At 33.6% G+C, this 17,178-nt stretch overlaps 1 pseudogene; it reads right to left on the bottom strand.

The window, feature by feature from the left end:
• Positions 1-12,769: 12,769 nt before the first annotated feature.
• LOC102891848 lies at positions 12,770-16,371 on the bottom strand (annotated as a pseudogene).
• Positions 16,372-17,178: the final 807 nt, after the last annotated feature.

Genomic DNA, 17,178 nt, shown 5'->3' on the forward strand with positions numbered 1-17,178 from the left:
AATAATATGTTAGCAGTAAGGCCAACAAGCAATGTTCAAAAGAAGAAAACACATGATAAATTAAACCAAACACTATAGGAGAAGGAAATAATAAAGATAAGAGTAGAAATTAATTAAATTAAAAGGGAACATATGATAGAGTATTAATAAATCCAAAAGTGGTGTGATTGTTGGAGGGTAGAGAGAGAGAGAGAGAAAGAAAGAAAGGGCAGAGAGCAGGGGTGGAGGGGAGAGAAAAAGAAATAGAGAGAGAGAAGAGAAAGCATAAACAACTAATATCAGGAATGCAGCAGAAGATATCATTATAGATCTTATAAACATTAAAAAGGGCAAAAAAGTATATTAAAAATGGAACAACTTCATAGCAATAAATTTGAAATTTTGATGATATATATAAATTCCTAAAACTGCATTCTAACAAAACTGATAGAAATATTATCTAAATAGTATCATAACATTAAAAAATTAAATCTATAATATAATCAATAATATAAATACAATTTCTACAACTCTACACTGATAAAGCTTAAGCAATAAAATCTGGAAAATATTTAACGTCTTGCAGAATCTATTCTAGAGAATAAAAAAATAGGAAATACTCCTCAATGCATTTTATGTAACCAGAATTTTATGTAATCAGAGGCTAATTCTGATATCAAGATTTAAAAAAGGAAAATTACAGGATTATCTCACACAAAAAAGTAGATGTGAAAATCCTAAATAAAGTAATAACAAAATGAATCCAGAAAGTATGTATATGGTCTACGTGTGTATATGTTATGTGTATATGGAGAGAGAGAGAACACGTTATGGGTATGTGCGTGGACGTAGAGAGAGAACAAGTTATCCCAAAAATGCAAGCTAGGTTTAACACTAAAATAATTTATCTTTGGTAGGTAGACAGGGTAAAGGGTGTCAAATATAGGGTTTAGCAGGAAGGTGAAGTGGGTAAACGGGATCATATGTATGGTAGCTGAAGGAAACTGGATTTTGGGTGGTAAACACATAATAGAATACACAGATGTCAAGTGATAATGTACACCTGAAAATTATATAATTGTATTAACCAATGATACCCCAATGAACTTATTTAAATAAAAAAATTCATCATTGAAATTTCTAAATTAAGAAAATAAAGGGAAATACATATGATCATTTTAACGATGAAGATATTACATATTTAAAATTTAACTTCTGTTCAAATAAAATACTCTTAGGAAGTTAAGATTATAAGTAACCTTTTAAAAACTGATAAGTCACATCTACCTACAAAAAACATCATATTTAATGATGAAGTTTGAAAGATTTTCCTTTAAATTTGGTAGCCAGACAAGAATACGGTCCTCGTACGTTCGTCCTCCCCACCAGCACGGAAGGTCTGAAACAGGGCTAGAAAAATGGAGGAATATAATATATTCATGAATTTATTTGAAGATTTGGTAGTGTAGAAATACCAAACCTCACCAAACAGATCTATGGATATGATGTGAACAAAATCCTAACAGGTTTTTCATGGATTTTTAAATGGATTTGATGATTCTAAAATTTATATGAAAACACTAAATTCAAAAAAGGCAAAGAGAAAACTACAGTAATTAAGAGAGTGTGATAATGGTGCAAGAATAGACAAATAGATCAATGGAAAAGAGTAAACATCCCACAAAGAAAACCAAACATGTATGGACATTTGATTCATGACAAATATGGGACTTCAGAAATGAGAAAAAGTTAGACTTATCAACTAACGATAGGGCAACAACATTGAATATACAGAGGTGGAAAAATTAAATTTGACTCTAACGCTGTACGTTAAACAACCAAGTGCTGGTGGTTTTGTAGAAATAAGGGTGAAAGTTGAAATAGAAAGCATTTAGAAGATTATAAAAGAGATTTCCTTCATGATCCTGAGATAGGAAAAAACGTCTTCCACAGGAAATTAAAACCGCTGACCCAAAGTGAAAGATTGATAAATTTGACCACCTTAATATTAAGAATTTATGTTTATCAAACACTATTGCAAAAGTGAAAAAGGCAAGTCATAGAATGGAAAAAAGTTACTTGCAAAAATATATATATAACCAACCAGGGGCTCATATCTAGAATATATAAAGAACTCTTATAATTCAATAAGAAATTTAACTCTAGAAAAATATATATAGACATAGTCACTGCTCAAAGGAGGATAGCCAATGGCCAATATGCAGATGAGAAACAGTCAAGCTCTCTGGAAATTTGAGAAATGCAAGTAAAAGCCATAATGTGATACCAGTGTATATCCACTGGAAAGTCAAAATTAAAGACTGCCAATACAAAGTGCTGGTGACTATGTGGAGCAAAGGGAAGTCTTTTACTGTTGATGGAAATGTAAAATGGTGTAACTAATTCAGAAACAGTTTGATTGTCTCCTGAAGTTAAATTTATGTACCCCCTATTTCCTAGGAATTTCACTACTAGGTATATACTCAGTAAAAATACATACATACGTGTACCAAAAGACATGTATGAGAATGTTCATGTCAAGATTATTCGCAATACAAAAAATCTAATCTTGAAAATTTCTAGTGTCCATTAGCAATAGAATGGATAATCAAATTTTGTTATATTCATGCAATAAAATGCATGGCAAAAAGCCACTCAACAACTCTTGAGTCGTGGTGCACATTTGACTGAGTGGCTGAAGCAAGGACAGTATTCTCCCATGGTTATTGAAAATCGAGTGGCTGTTATTCATGTAGATGTAACGGGGTACGTTGATAAACTGGAGCCCAGCAAGATTACAAAATTTGGGAATGCTTTCTTGTCTCATGTTATTAGCCAAAGTCAAGCCCTGTCAGTGTTGCCTAATATTAGGGCTGATGGAAAAATCTCAGAACAGTCAGATGCAAAGCTGAAAGAGTTTGTAACAAACTTCTTGGCTGGATTTGAAGGTTAAACTCCTATGGATTCACATCACATACTAGTTTGGTTTTGAAATTGTTTCTTCTAGTAATCAGTTCTATTTGTAAAAGGATTACTTTCATACTCTAGTTGTACAGAAATCACATTAAAAATGAAGGTTCCATGTTACTTGGTGGTTAAAAAAATGAACAGCAATAAAAATGAACAAACATCTGCTATTTAAAAACTATGGATGAATTTCAAAAATGTAATGTTGAATTAAAACAAATGAATAATAAAGTTACTCTTTACTCTTCCTTATTGAACAACACTCTTCCTTGAGAATAACACAAGAACCACAGTGACACATCTGACAGGATCATCAATTTATTTATTACACTTCTGTAAAATTTGGCTTCTCTAAGTAAAAGAACTTCATATATTTTCTAGTAATTTACACTACATTCCAATGGGTTATCTTTTACAGTGTTCTGGTATGGTCTGACCTACTTTTCAAAAAGCTGTCTTTTATGAGAAAGCTGCTAAAATCATTCATTTCCCTTTACTATATCCTTCTAGACTATCTTCCAACATATTTCCTTCTTCATCTCTGTGGTAAACATTTGCGCTTATGCTCATGCTCTCTTCTGTATATGTATATGTGTATATGTACATATGTGTATATGTAGTCACGCTTTATAGATTTTTCCTAACATATCTTCTCTAATATAAAAATCATCAGTTTATCAACATCTCCATTCCTAGCTAGTTTTTTTCTTCCTCTTAGTCTCTTTCATTGCATTTTGTGGACCTTCTTACTCACCTATCAATAAACTCTAACCTTAGACTTTTTCTTGAACTGCCATTTTTCCTTCTGATCTAGTAAATAGATGCTGCTTCACCTTTCCTTCACTGCTTTCTGTCTCAAACACTCTATTGGAATTGTGTTTTAATAGCCAGCCATTCTTAGTTCTATTTTTGGTTTCTAAATTCTTCCCCATAATTTTTATCAGTGTTGGCGTTCAGATACTTTGGATTTAGTAATTTCTTACCTGTCATTAATTATCTTGCTTGTAGATTACCCTCTTAATTTTAAAAATTTTTGGTGGGGGTGTAGTTGGTACTTCACCGAAAGATGTTAGGGATTTTCATAATTCTCACCTAACACATTGCTCTTCACAGTTTATATACACAGAAAGTAACTTGGTTAAAAAAGTGGTGCTTATATTGATCACTTATTGTATCACCATATGGATTGCTGACAAGTTTTCCTTTTCTTTCAACAGATAGATAAAAAATTTAAATATACTAGTTTTAGGAAAAATTAGAAAGAAATATATAGTTAATATGTGTATAAGTAGATAGTGCCAAGAAAGATTTGGATTCTTGGATTATAGTTTACCAAATAAATGTAACAGAACCCTGCCAAGGAAGAAGGTTTAAAATATGAAGACTAGAAAGAATACAAAATTGAGGGTCCAGAACTCAAGAGAGATTCGGAATAAAGATTGCTAAAGGTAGTGTGGTAGGTCTGGCCAGGACTGTCATGCTCAAATCCTCCTAATTTTTATAGCATTAAAAATAATTGACCACACATGTGCACAATCTGTTTTTATTGCATAATTGCAATAGAAGGCACAGAAATTATTATATAATCATGGCCAATGTAGTAATGTGATGGAATTGTAGGACCCAGCCCAGAAATTGATGGCGAATCCAGGTTCGATGCTTAATTAAAGCAAATTTTTCAACCATTTAAACTTTATTTTAAATTTTAAACTAATGATACTACTGTTTTATAGTGATGCTGTTTGTTTGTCAGTTAATGTTTATGACAATGCACTGTAACTTCCATAAGCTTAATGTGGGAATGCTCATTTTTACCAAGGCTCCAATTTAGTCTCTGGGAGTACTTCATGGAGTCACCTGCTTAAAGGTTATAGTTGTACTAGAAGATGCCTGAATGTTATAGGCTTCAAAGATCTTTCCAACTCAAGGATATTATTTTTCTAAGCCGTAGTTTCTTTTAGTTTACAGAAATTGTAGTTTGATCATAGGATTGTTTCCGGGTATCTATATTAATTTGAGGGGAGAAAAATAAAACTTAATTAGCTTTTTATAATAATTTTTAATGTGTATAATTTCTATGTTTGTATATGTAACAGAGAATGGTATGAATATAAAAAATGGTATGAATATAAAAGTATATCATATGAATATATATGTCTATACATATATGATATTTAATTGTGATTTTTCTCCACATTATAAATATGCACAAGAGTGATGCCCTAGGGGATGCGGATGTCCTCATGTACCGGCCTAGGGACATATTAGGTGTCTGGCAGAGGGTTTGGTATGAATTGCTACTGTAAGGTCATGGATAGCTGTCGTTTATTTTATTCATATGGCCTATATGATCTATTTTCTGGGTGTTCTGTGTATGTATTAACTCATATTATCCTCATAGCAACCTTAGGAACTAGTTGCTATATTATCAATTCCATTTTACAGGTGAGGAAACCAAAATGAAGAGAAGTTAAGCGACTTGCCCACCTGGTAGAGCTGGACTGTGGATGGAGCAGAGCAGAATGATCTCTAATACCTCCTCACTGAAACTAACTTCAGAATGAATTCTCTTCTATGTTCAGGAGTTGGCTTGATTTGGAGTAGATATCCCAGGGTAATTCCCAACCAAAGCTAATTTCATGCATCTGGATAGAAGGAGAATCTAGAACTATACAAATACAAGCCAGCCAGGCATGAGGTGACTTGCTGTTTGGAAAAATACCGTCTTCTCAGAGTGATGGATTGTTTCTTGTCATGAGTGCACTCAAACAGGCACAGGGCAGAATAAATTTAGCATATTTTTGAGCAGTTAAGTTCTGTGCTTTCAGATAATAGACAGTCAAAAAAAAAAGGGGAGGGGAATAGAATAAATTAGAATAAATGTATTTAAAATACAATATACATCTTTCAGCAGTCTTGTTTTCCTTTTATCAAAATGCTTGCAAGGTGTCATGAAATGGCTGCATAGCATATTAGTTAACTAAATGGGTGCTATGTGTATATTTAAATCTTGGATCCATCAACCTACTAGCTGTGTGAATTTGGCATGATAGTTAACCTCTCTGTGCCTCAGTGGCCTTATCTGTAAAATGAGGATACTATTATTACTTCCTTCATAGAATTGTTGTGTAAATTAAATTTATACATATGCAAAATGTTTAGTATAATGGCTAGTATAATGGTAAATGCTATGGAAGTGTTTGCTACTATTCTTAATAATTAATTTATTTTCACTTAAATTAAGTGTCACCATCCTACTATTTCTACAATAATTTTTATTTACAAAAAATGTTATAGAAGGTTAGCATCAGCTCCCACCCCATTTTAAATGCTGGAAAAGATCCACATACTAAGATATTAAAAGAGAGATAACACTATTCATTGGCAGTAAAACTTTGCCTTATTTTAAAATCTTGTTTCATAAACAATATTCTGTTTATTTTATGGTTTGCCATTTAATTAGTAACCTAAAAAAATAAAAAAAATATATAAACTGTCTGAATAACAATGCCTTTTTTCGGGGAAATACAAATGTCAAGAGTTTGTGATTTAAGAGAAAGAGAAATTTAAATTAGAGATAGAGTTGATTTACAACCTGTCTTTCTAGTAATGTCTTCAAATTCTTTTTTCATTGTATCTAGAATCATTATAGTTCATTAATCTAAGAGTTTAACACATTTTCAACAAATTATATGTTTTCAGAGTATTGCAGTAAACCTGAAATTTAAAAGCGGCTAATAGTCTCTGCTGATTATTTGATTTTTAGAATGACTTCTTACACTATTTGAATTGATTTTCACTTTTTATTTTTAGAAAAATAACAGGACGCGAACAGCGAGAAAAGAACATACTTTTTAACAAATGCTAATGAATCAGTTCGCTATCCACGTAAAAAAATAAATTGACCCCATTTCGCACTAAATACATGGTTAATTGCAGGTGAATTATAGATTATAGGTGTCCCATATAAAACAACAGAATAAAAATTTTAAAGGATAACATAGGATAATATCTTTAAGACCATGAGAAATAGTTCTTAAACAGAAAACAAAAAGTACTATGCATAAATGAAAAGTTTTATAAATTAGATTTTATTAAAATTAAAAACTATTTATCAAAAGAAATGATTAAGGGAGTGAAAAGGTAAGCAATAGAGTGAAAGAAGATATTTGTAATAAATACCATATCTGTCAAAGAATTTATGTGCAGAATATATAAAGATTTTCTATTAACTGATATGAAAATAATAGACAACACAAGCAAAAGGCAAAACACTTGAATAGGCACTTCACATATAAAAATGTGTCAAATATCATTAATTATGAAAGCAAAGGCTGAAGGCATAATGGCATACCTCTATGCACCTGTTAAAGTGGCAAAACAAAACAACAAAAACTACTATTATCAAGCGCTGGCAAAGATGTATGGCAACTGGAACTGTCGTTCACACCTGGAAAGAGTATAAATTGGTCCAACCACTTTGGAAAATTATTTGGCTTATCTAATAAAACTGAATATTTGCAAGCTCTGTGACTAGCAGTTCTACCTCTAAAAAATAAAGACATTTCATTCCTACTCAAAGAAATACATGCAAATGTTTTCTAAAAATACATTTTCTACAATGTTAATAGTATTACTGGTAATAACTTCAATCTGTACACAGTCATTTTGTTCATCAACATATATACATACACATGTATACAGGCATATTATACATACGAATTAAATACTATCTAGCAAGAAAAATAACAAATTACTCCTATATATATCAACATGGATGAATCTCATAAACATAATATTCAATGAAAGAAGCCAAACACAGTATATACTCTGTACTTCCATTCATATGAAGTTTAAAAAGGCAAAACTAATCTATAGTGATAGAAGTTAAGAGAGTGATTTCCTTTGTGGAGGTGACTGATGTTTGAGAGTGGGTGGGAGGAATGCTACTAAGGATGCTGATAATGTCCTATCATATATTTTTTCTAAACTTACGAAGACATTTTATAACATCTATAAACATGGCCTCTTTTACTTGTATATACATTTCGTAATTTTAGAAACATGTGCTTCTTCAACAAAAACACAAGACATTTATTGACAGATAAAGCCACAGTAGGAAAATCTATATTCACTGATTAATGATTATTTTCTTGTAAACCCAAGTAAAATAAAGACATGTCTGTTTTACTTAAACCAACAAATTTAAGCTGGCTTTTATTTATTAAGGATTAATCTTAGATCATGTAAACTTGAAAGGCATTTTTTTCTGGTTTCTATATTTAACAGTAATCATATATACTTTGTATTGTATGTTCACTGCCCATAATTAGATTTCTTTCTTTCACCACATATTTGACCCCTTTTACCCTAGCTACTTTCCTCTTCCCTGCTCCTCTGGTAACCACTAGTCTATAGTCCATGTCCATGAGTCTCTGTTTGTTCGTCCTGTTCATTCATTGCTTTTAGGTTTATATCCTATATATAAGTGATATCCTGTGGTTTTCAACTTTTTCTGTCTGGCTTATTTTGCTTAGCATGATTATCTTGAGGTCCATCCAGGTTGTCGGAAATGGCAGTATTTCATCTCTTCTTATGGCTAAGTGATATTCCATTGTATATATGTACCACAGCTTCTTTATTCTGTCATCTATCATAGGACATTTTGGTTGCTTCCATGTCCTGGCCACTGTGAATAATGCTGCTATGGACATTGGTGTGCAAATATCTTTTTGGATACAGGTTTTTAAGTCTTTGGGGTAAATACCAAGTAGAGCGATTGCTGGATCATATGGTAGATCAATCCTTAGTTTTTTGAGGAACCTCCATACTGTTTTCCATAGCGGCTGTACCAATTTGCAGTCCCACCAGCAGTTAATGAGGCTTCCTTTTTCACTGTATCCTCTCCAACACTTGTTCCTACTTGTCCTGTTGATAACACCTATTCTAACAGCTGTGAGATGGTATCTCATTGTAGTTTTGATTTGCATTTCTCTAATAGCTAGTGATGTTGAGCATCTTTTCGTTTCTATCATATCTTAATCTAGATGGGAACTACAATGTGTATTTATGTTTGAAGCGTTTGTGAAGCTATATGCTGAAAATTTATGAACTATATTTTATGTTACCCTTCAATGAAAAGATTTAAAAATCTATATTGCTGGTGCACTCACACAGAAAAAGAATGTCTGTCAACAGCACATGCTTTACTGCTATCAAAAACCAGTCGTGAGATCCAAGGAATGCCAGTGGTTTGCTGTCAAGATTGATGTTTCTACAGGACAAAAAAGCTTTGGAAATATGTGATTAATATAATTCAAGGTTTCAAATAATACTGAGCATCTACATTCTGCCTATCATTTTTCTAGGTGCTAGATAAGCCATTTTCGAATGCTAAAATATGCAGAAACATTAGATTTTTCAGAATAATAAAGTATGATAACAATTCATATACTCTTCTATCTAACCACTGTTGTGTGAAATTCTTGCATGTCAGCTGAATAAGCCTACAGCTACTGCAAGTCTTCATGCTAATTGGCAAATATGGCAAATGCTGCTGTCAGTATAACCACCAACCTCTTCTTTTCTGATGATCTAGTCAAAGGATTGATTTAGATATATTGATGTGATTGAATTTCAGGATTATGATATGTGTGAAGAAACAAGGTGATAATCAAGTCTGAGTGAGAAGACAGAGTTGCTTTTTGACTATTCACTTATTGGAACGGGAATATTGGATAGATGGGAGGGGAATTATCTATCAGTGATCTTGCTAGGCCAGGAAATTTCTAAAATTTAGCATGAGGCTTATTTAATTGATTATTTCAAAAAGGCTAAACCAGTAAGGATTTTATTTAAAACTGCATAAAATATTGATTCTTTAGAATGTCATCGACATAAATTAGACAAGATACGTCTCTTTCCTACAATGAATAACAAAAGAGTTTTCATTCCAAGGGAATAAGCGTTAGGTTGGTGGAGTCTCTGTGTATAAAGTCTCTGTGTATAAAGAATCCCTTCATTAGAATGCATGATCGATTATTGTGAATTTCATTATACCAACACTAACTATCACAGTTCCTCATCCAATATATCAATATGCAGTCTTCTTGCCTGGACAGATTTCAAAGCACCTTAGTCTTGGTAGTGGGTACTGGCTACAAATTTAGGATGATAATCCTAGTCAAATATGTCCAGAAAAACAATAAAAAAATGCATTTACTCTAGCTGGCCTGAGTTTCATCTGCAAAAATAGTATGTCTTATCTCCACGTACAAAGGCATAGTTGAATATTCTTGACAAATATGTCCAGAAAAACAATAAAAAAATGCATTTACTCTAGCTGGCCTGAGTTTCATCTGCAAAAATAGTATGTCTTATCTCCACGTACAAAGGCATAGTTGAATGTGTAAATTTGGCATTTTGGATAGTAAACGTCAAGACCTCTACCTTCTATTATCTTCTGTGGGCCACAATGTCCCTCAGCAAATCAAGTACTTTCTCTTTGTGAAGAAAATATGACCCTCGCCTACAATTTATTGCTACTGGTGTTTTTACTGTTGCTATGTGCTTTATAAACACATTGGTAATACTTTATTTTTATTAGTATTCATTTATAAAATGATTATAAGTCACAGAAAATGAATTGAGATGTATAGGATGCAGTAGAGGGCTCTTGAGTGTGGCCCCTTTGCCCAAACTTTCATCCTCACTCTAAGTATTCTATAATTTTCTCACATGCTATAACTTCTGCACAAAGGGGAAGAGGCAAGGAACTGAACCTCAAAAGAGTTTTTGGCTATACTTAGCAGACAAGATAACAGGTAAGAGCTTGAGTTGAGAATCACAGATGCTTGGGCTCGAATCTCAGCTCTAATACATACTTGCTATGAAAACTTGAGCAAATTATTTAACTCCTCAGAGCCTCAGTTTCCCCATTTGTACAATCTTCCTCAGAAGTCTGCTATGCGGATTAAATGGGATAAAGTATGTAAAGTCATTAGTGCAGTGCTGCTATTTAATGAGTATGGCAATAAATGGCTGGCAACCTGGGATGAAATCTTGGGTGCAAACTTGCTATGTGTATGATCTTGGGTGAAACACTAAAACTTTCCTGAAATTTGGTTTTTCTTATTTGTTAAATGAAGAGAGCTAATAGGACGTACTGCCAGGACTGTTGGTAACAATAAATGAGGTGATGCACTTTCAGGTCTCACTAGGAAACTTGGGCCATCTAAATATTAGTTATAACAATCATGCTGCCTATATTTTTCCTTAAATAAGTGACACTATATATAAAGTATGCTATTCATCCTTTCCTCTCATTCCCCATCTCACACTCTATAAGCTCTGAGAATAACATTAATGATTGTTATAATGAGAGGATGACTTTCTGGTTTTTTGACCTTAGGAAAATGACTGTTGACCCTTGAACAACACGGGTTTGAACTGTGTGGGTCCACTAATATGCAGATTTCTTTCAATAAATACATATAATACTGCAAATATATTTTCCCTTCATTATGATTTTCTTAATACAGTTTTTTCTAGCTTATTTTATTGACAGTATATAATACATATAACATACAAATATATTAATCAACGATTTATGTTATTGGTAAGGCTTCTGGTCAACTGTAGGCTATTAGTAGTTAAGTAGTTACCTTTGGTGTCCCAAGCCCATTGTTGTTCAAGAGTCAACTGAGCTTAATTTTTCATTGTCTCTATTTTCTCATTTGTGAAATAGGGATAATAACACTTATCTCCTAAGGCTATTGTAAAGAATAAAGTTATTCAGGTAAAGCTAATAGAACAGAATTTGGTATCAGTAAGTACATTATTAATATTAACTTTTAAAAGTGCTTTTACATATATAATCTCATTTGACTGTGACAGTGGTATTTCTAGGTGAGACTTTTTAGTAGATACTGAGACATCTTGGATCTTTTCCAAATCATACAAATAGATACTTTACTTGAACTGGTTTTGGTGAATATGTCAGTGCGAGTTTTAAGCATTGAAAAATCCTCCTGCCCAAATGTATTCTTTCTCCACTATCCGTCAGTCCTGAAAGTCAATAACTGCAGGTACTCTTGAAGTAGCTCCAATTTAAACATCATCAATAATTTATATTTGAGTGTAAATGAGTTTATTAGGATATTCTCTGAGAGTTTTGACAGGAGATGTAGAGGGATTGGATAGAGCAAAGCTTCTTGAATGCCTGAAGAGAGAGATAAAGACACTAAAAAGGGAAAAACACCTCAATCAGGGAAGCTAAAAATGTTAGGTGGCACATGTTGCCTACTAAGATGTTGGCCTATAGCTGACCCTAAATGTCATCTCCTTCCTGATAGACAGACACCCTAATTACACTGACAGCTCCTGTGAGGGTGTTTTGACTCCCTCACTGTAAAGAGGATGGTTTCATTTGTATCTCAGACCACTGGGATGAAATATTATTGCCATGCCTATAAAGGAAGTTATTAATGCTAAATAAATCAGAACCTGAAAAATGCTTAATTAAAATCTGAAAAACTGTTATTGGAGAAAAACAAAAATTCAAAATCAAATGTTAAATAAAATGAGAGTGACAATTATGCCTGAATTACTTTGGATGTATTTGATTGAACCTCTTCTTTCAACTCTAAAAATTGCTTGGAAAAGACAAACTTCTAATATCACTTTTATGTGCCCTGTCTTAAGAGCTCCAGACTTTTCACTGTAAAAGTGTGTAGTGCTTTGCTCGAGCATGGTGTGCATTCAACAAATGGCTGTAGCCTGCCAGTCTATATTGAGAGTCGTTATGGAAATTTGCTCTTTTGTTTTAGCTGCTGTAGAAGAATCCAAAAAAACCAAAAAAACCAAAAAAACAAAAAACAAAAAAAACCCCAAACCCAGACACTTTTTTTCTTGCCGGTTATTTGCTAAACCCTCAGAAAATGACCTCTACTTAGATTTTGGTTGGAGAGCAGAACCACAAAAGAAAAAGGAGAGGGGCAAGAGCAACGAAAGCAAAACAAAGTTACCTCGGTATGGGGAAAAAGTGTAAGTGTCTCCAAGAACTCGGAAGGGACCAGAGATTAGAAAATATTTTTTATCTCAAATCTAGTGTAGTGTTCTAGATGGGAGAGGCAGAGTGTGGCTTTACTGTCTGAGGCCGGGGTCAGTAGAGAAGACCACTGGGAGGTGCAGGAATACCGAACACAGCAACAGGTAGAAAGGGAGACTCAACAGCAGCATTGGTGGCGGAAAAAGTAATCATATTGACACCAGAGACCAAGTCTCAAGCCTTGTCTTCTATTTTCTAGGTACCATAAAATCTCCTCAAATTCTTAAGTTCTTCAAACATGACCAGGATTAGATTTTTTTCACTCTGTAAACTGGGCTCAGAGGCACATTTAGTTTGATTTAGAAAACAGAGTAATCGTTCTTTCACCTACATGTTACAGAACAGATTCTTATCCATGTTTCAAGAGATTAGGATCCATGAGACTTTTTTTTTTTAATCATCGTATTGACACCAATTGGCAGAGTGCCTGGTATATAGACTCTCAACAAATGTTAAATATATTTTTTTGAGAATAAATAAGTGGAAAATGTAAGTGGAAATGTATTAAAATGTAAAAGACTCAGATGAATATGAATTGCTTCTGACACTGGATGAAGGTTGGGGTAGGGCAGAGTTTCTCAACTTTGGCACTATTGACGTTTTTTATCTGGATACCGCTTTTTGTACATGTACGGGGAAGTTTTCCCTGTGTGTGGCAGAATGTTCAGCAACAACCTTGGCCTCGAACCAGATTGTATAGATATAATCAAGCATCAGAAAATTAGAGTCGAATTTTCTGTGTAAAGCTAGTCTCCCACAAGTGATTTCTTTGAAACCGGGGTGGTTATATGGAACTATCTGGGTTTCTGAGTTCATCTATTGAATAGCCTTGTAATTGAGGTTTGTGTGTATGGAATTTACTGATAAGAAGCAGTGATGTTTTACAAAGAACACTGGACTCAGATTTATAAGATAAAGGATAATGTCCAGGCTCTTGTGACATTACTTTTGTGACACTTTCAATTTTTTTTTGTTTCTCAATTTTCTTGTCCGTATTTGGGAAATAATTACAAACACCTCAGAGATAGTTATAAAAATTAAACTGTGTGAAAATATCTATTTTTAAAAAAATTTTCTGACTCGAATTTATATTTTATATTTTTATTGAGATATAATCGACATATAATATATTAGTTTTAGGAGTATAACATAATGATTTGATATTTGTATATATTACAAAGTAATCTCTGCAATAAGTCTAGTTAGCATTCATCATACAGTTATAATATATATTTTTTTGTGATGAGGACTTTTATGATCTACTCTCTTAGCAACTTTCAAATATGCAATATGGTGTTATTAATTATAGTCACCATGCTGTACAGTGTATTCTCATGACTTATTTATTTTATAGCTGAAAGTTTGTACATTTTGATTCCCTTGACCCATTTTACCCACATACCCAACCCCATCTTCCCGTCCCCTCATTCCCTGCTTCTGGCAGCCACCAGTCTGTTTTCTGTTTGTATAAGCTGGCTTTTTCTTTTTTCTTTTTAGATTCCACATATAAGTGAGATCTACGGTATTTTTCTTTGACTTCCTGTTATACACTGGATGTCATTTAAAACACGAATGTTCCTGGGGGTGGTAACTGAAGATGAAAAGGACATATGAAGAGAGTCTAAGGTTAAGGAGGCCAAAATCAAATTTCTCCTTGCTCACAGTTCAACTGTGGACATGGATAAGTACATGGAGCATATAATACTTGCCAAACAGCCATAGAGCCTACGTGCAAGCTTGTCAGGGAAGTTGGAAGGTTAAATAGGATAGAATCAGGGAAGTTAGTTTAGATGGAATTAGTCTAGAAATCATTAAGAAGTTTTAGAGACAGAGAGAAGCCTGGCCTGGTGGTGGTGATACTTTCACAGATGAAAAGATATTCTGATCAGTTTCCAGTACATCTGTGGCCAAACAAGAACTTGTGGGTGAGAAGGAGATCGCTGGTGTTTTGGAACCATGACTCTGTCACCTAAGGTGGGAGATGGTCTTGAAAGAATGTTCGTTTCTATGCCGAGATCTAGCATTTTGACGATTAGTAATATTCAAAACTAATCAATAGCTTGAAAATTATGGTCTGAGAAATAAGAGTGTTGTGTTTAATTACCATGTCACATCTAGAAGTGTCTAGTTACGTAAGCACCGCTATTAGGATTTTAAAAAAGTACCAGTCACAGAAACGAGACTGGTCCATCAGAATTGTCTGAGGAAGCTTTAAAACTGTTGTTCCAAACCCAACCCCACAGAGATTCTGATTTAATAAATTTTGGGTGAGATTCAAGAATCTTTATATACTTTATTTCCAAAAAAGCCTCTCATGTGATTTTAATTCACACCATGGTTTCCTGAGAAGTATTATGAAAGAAAATTTTAGATGCTTAGAAATTTCTCTTTACATTATATTAGATTTTTTTTTTCAGGTTTCATATATTTATTCAGGAGGTAATTCAACTATAGAATGAAGTATTTTTAGCTTTATAAAATACAGGGTTTTGAAAATTTCCCCCCGCAATTCTATTTATTACAATTTTTATAATTCTGAAGACATCTCTTATTTGAAATATTTCATGCATTTGGGTATTTTGCTCTCTGATGAGATCAGTAATAAAGATTGCAATGAAGTTGTACCTATGATCATAATACTCTCGTAATCTAAAAATTTTTTCAATTAGTTTGTCCATTTGAGAACCTGGATAGGACTTCACAATATGGGGAATATCATAAGCCTTCCATTTACTTTGATCTGTTCCCAAATATCCACTAAAGGCCTTTTTGCCCCAAGGACAGAAAACTGGTTTACAAATTGGAGCAAATGCTGAAAAAAATTTGTATTTACCAGGATTCTTTAAAGCGCAAATCTGAGCAGCATGGTCTCCTATGCAGTAGCCAAAAATACACATCTTTTGGAGGGGGGTCCTGGAAAATTGGCATTTCTGAACTGGGGAAGCTCCTCTGTTATATAAGAGTACATTCTGTAGTTAGTTTTCCAAGGATCTTCAGTGCCATCCACATAAAAACCAGCACCAGTGCCAAAGTTTCAGTTTTCATCTACTTTAATATTGCAGCCATGAGGGCTGGTAACTGGAGCAATGACAACAAGGCCATGTTCTGAGGCAGCCTGATGATAACTAGATTTCAATATAAGATTCTATTCTGTGCAAGTTAAACCAGACAGCCAGTGTAGGGCATTTTCCAGTTTCTGCCTTTGGTGTTAAGTAGATAGCAAATTTCATTTTGTAGTTCAGTTTAACACTGACATGTTTAAAAACCTTCTGCTATCCCCCAAAGCACTTGTTGCTGGAAATTTGTTTCAATGCCATTCTTTTCCTGTCCAATTCTTACTTGATTTTTGGTCTGCACCAAATAATAGATGATTTTCCAGAAGTAGCAACAGTGGCTTTGAGGAGAGAAGCAGTGAGAACCAAAAGGAAGGGCCTCAACGTGGCCACTGGAGCCACCTATATTATTGGTTTCTTAAATGGCCCAGTGAAGCTTTAAAAAAGTTTTTAACCCAGTTGCTTTAGAAATAAAATTTACACATGGCAGTTTTATTTTTCTTACATAGCTGAAAAATCAACCATATTCATTTTTCAGTAGTTAAGGCCATAAACCTCAAAGCACGAAGCTTGGTTCTATGCTTCATGTATAATGCCTCTCATGGGATTATAATCCTTCCATCACTAGGCAAAAGACTCTCGATAGATACTGAAGGTTGAATTTTCCATTTTCATTTTGGGCACGTTTTGTTCATGCCTATTATGGTGTCCTGACTATGTCTGCAGCAGTGAAGAACAGTAGGTTCCATTTGCCCTTCATGCAGACGATTCTTTCCCTTCTTCTGATAAATATAAAAAATGTGGCAGAAAGGAGCGTATAAACACTGTCATAATTCTCCCCTGAATGAGGATTTTGGGTTATCCACTCATTTAGCTGAATGATTATGATGAAGTAGAAAAATCATGGACTTTGGATCTAAATTTAAATTCAAGCTTTGTACTCATTCTTTTTTTCTGAACAAATACCTACTGAGTGTCTTCTATATGTCAGAGGCTATTCTTGAGCATAGAGATAAAAACCATGAGACTGTCTTCTGGCAACTCATAGGCTTGTGGGAGAAAGATAAACAA

Source organism: Pteropus alecto, unplaced genomic scaffold, assembly GCF_000325575.1.
Source record: "Pteropus alecto unplaced genomic scaffold, ASM32557v1 scaffold103, whole genome shotgun sequence".
NCBI lineage: Eukaryota > Metazoa > Chordata > Mammalia > Chiroptera > Pteropodidae > Pteropus > Pteropus alecto.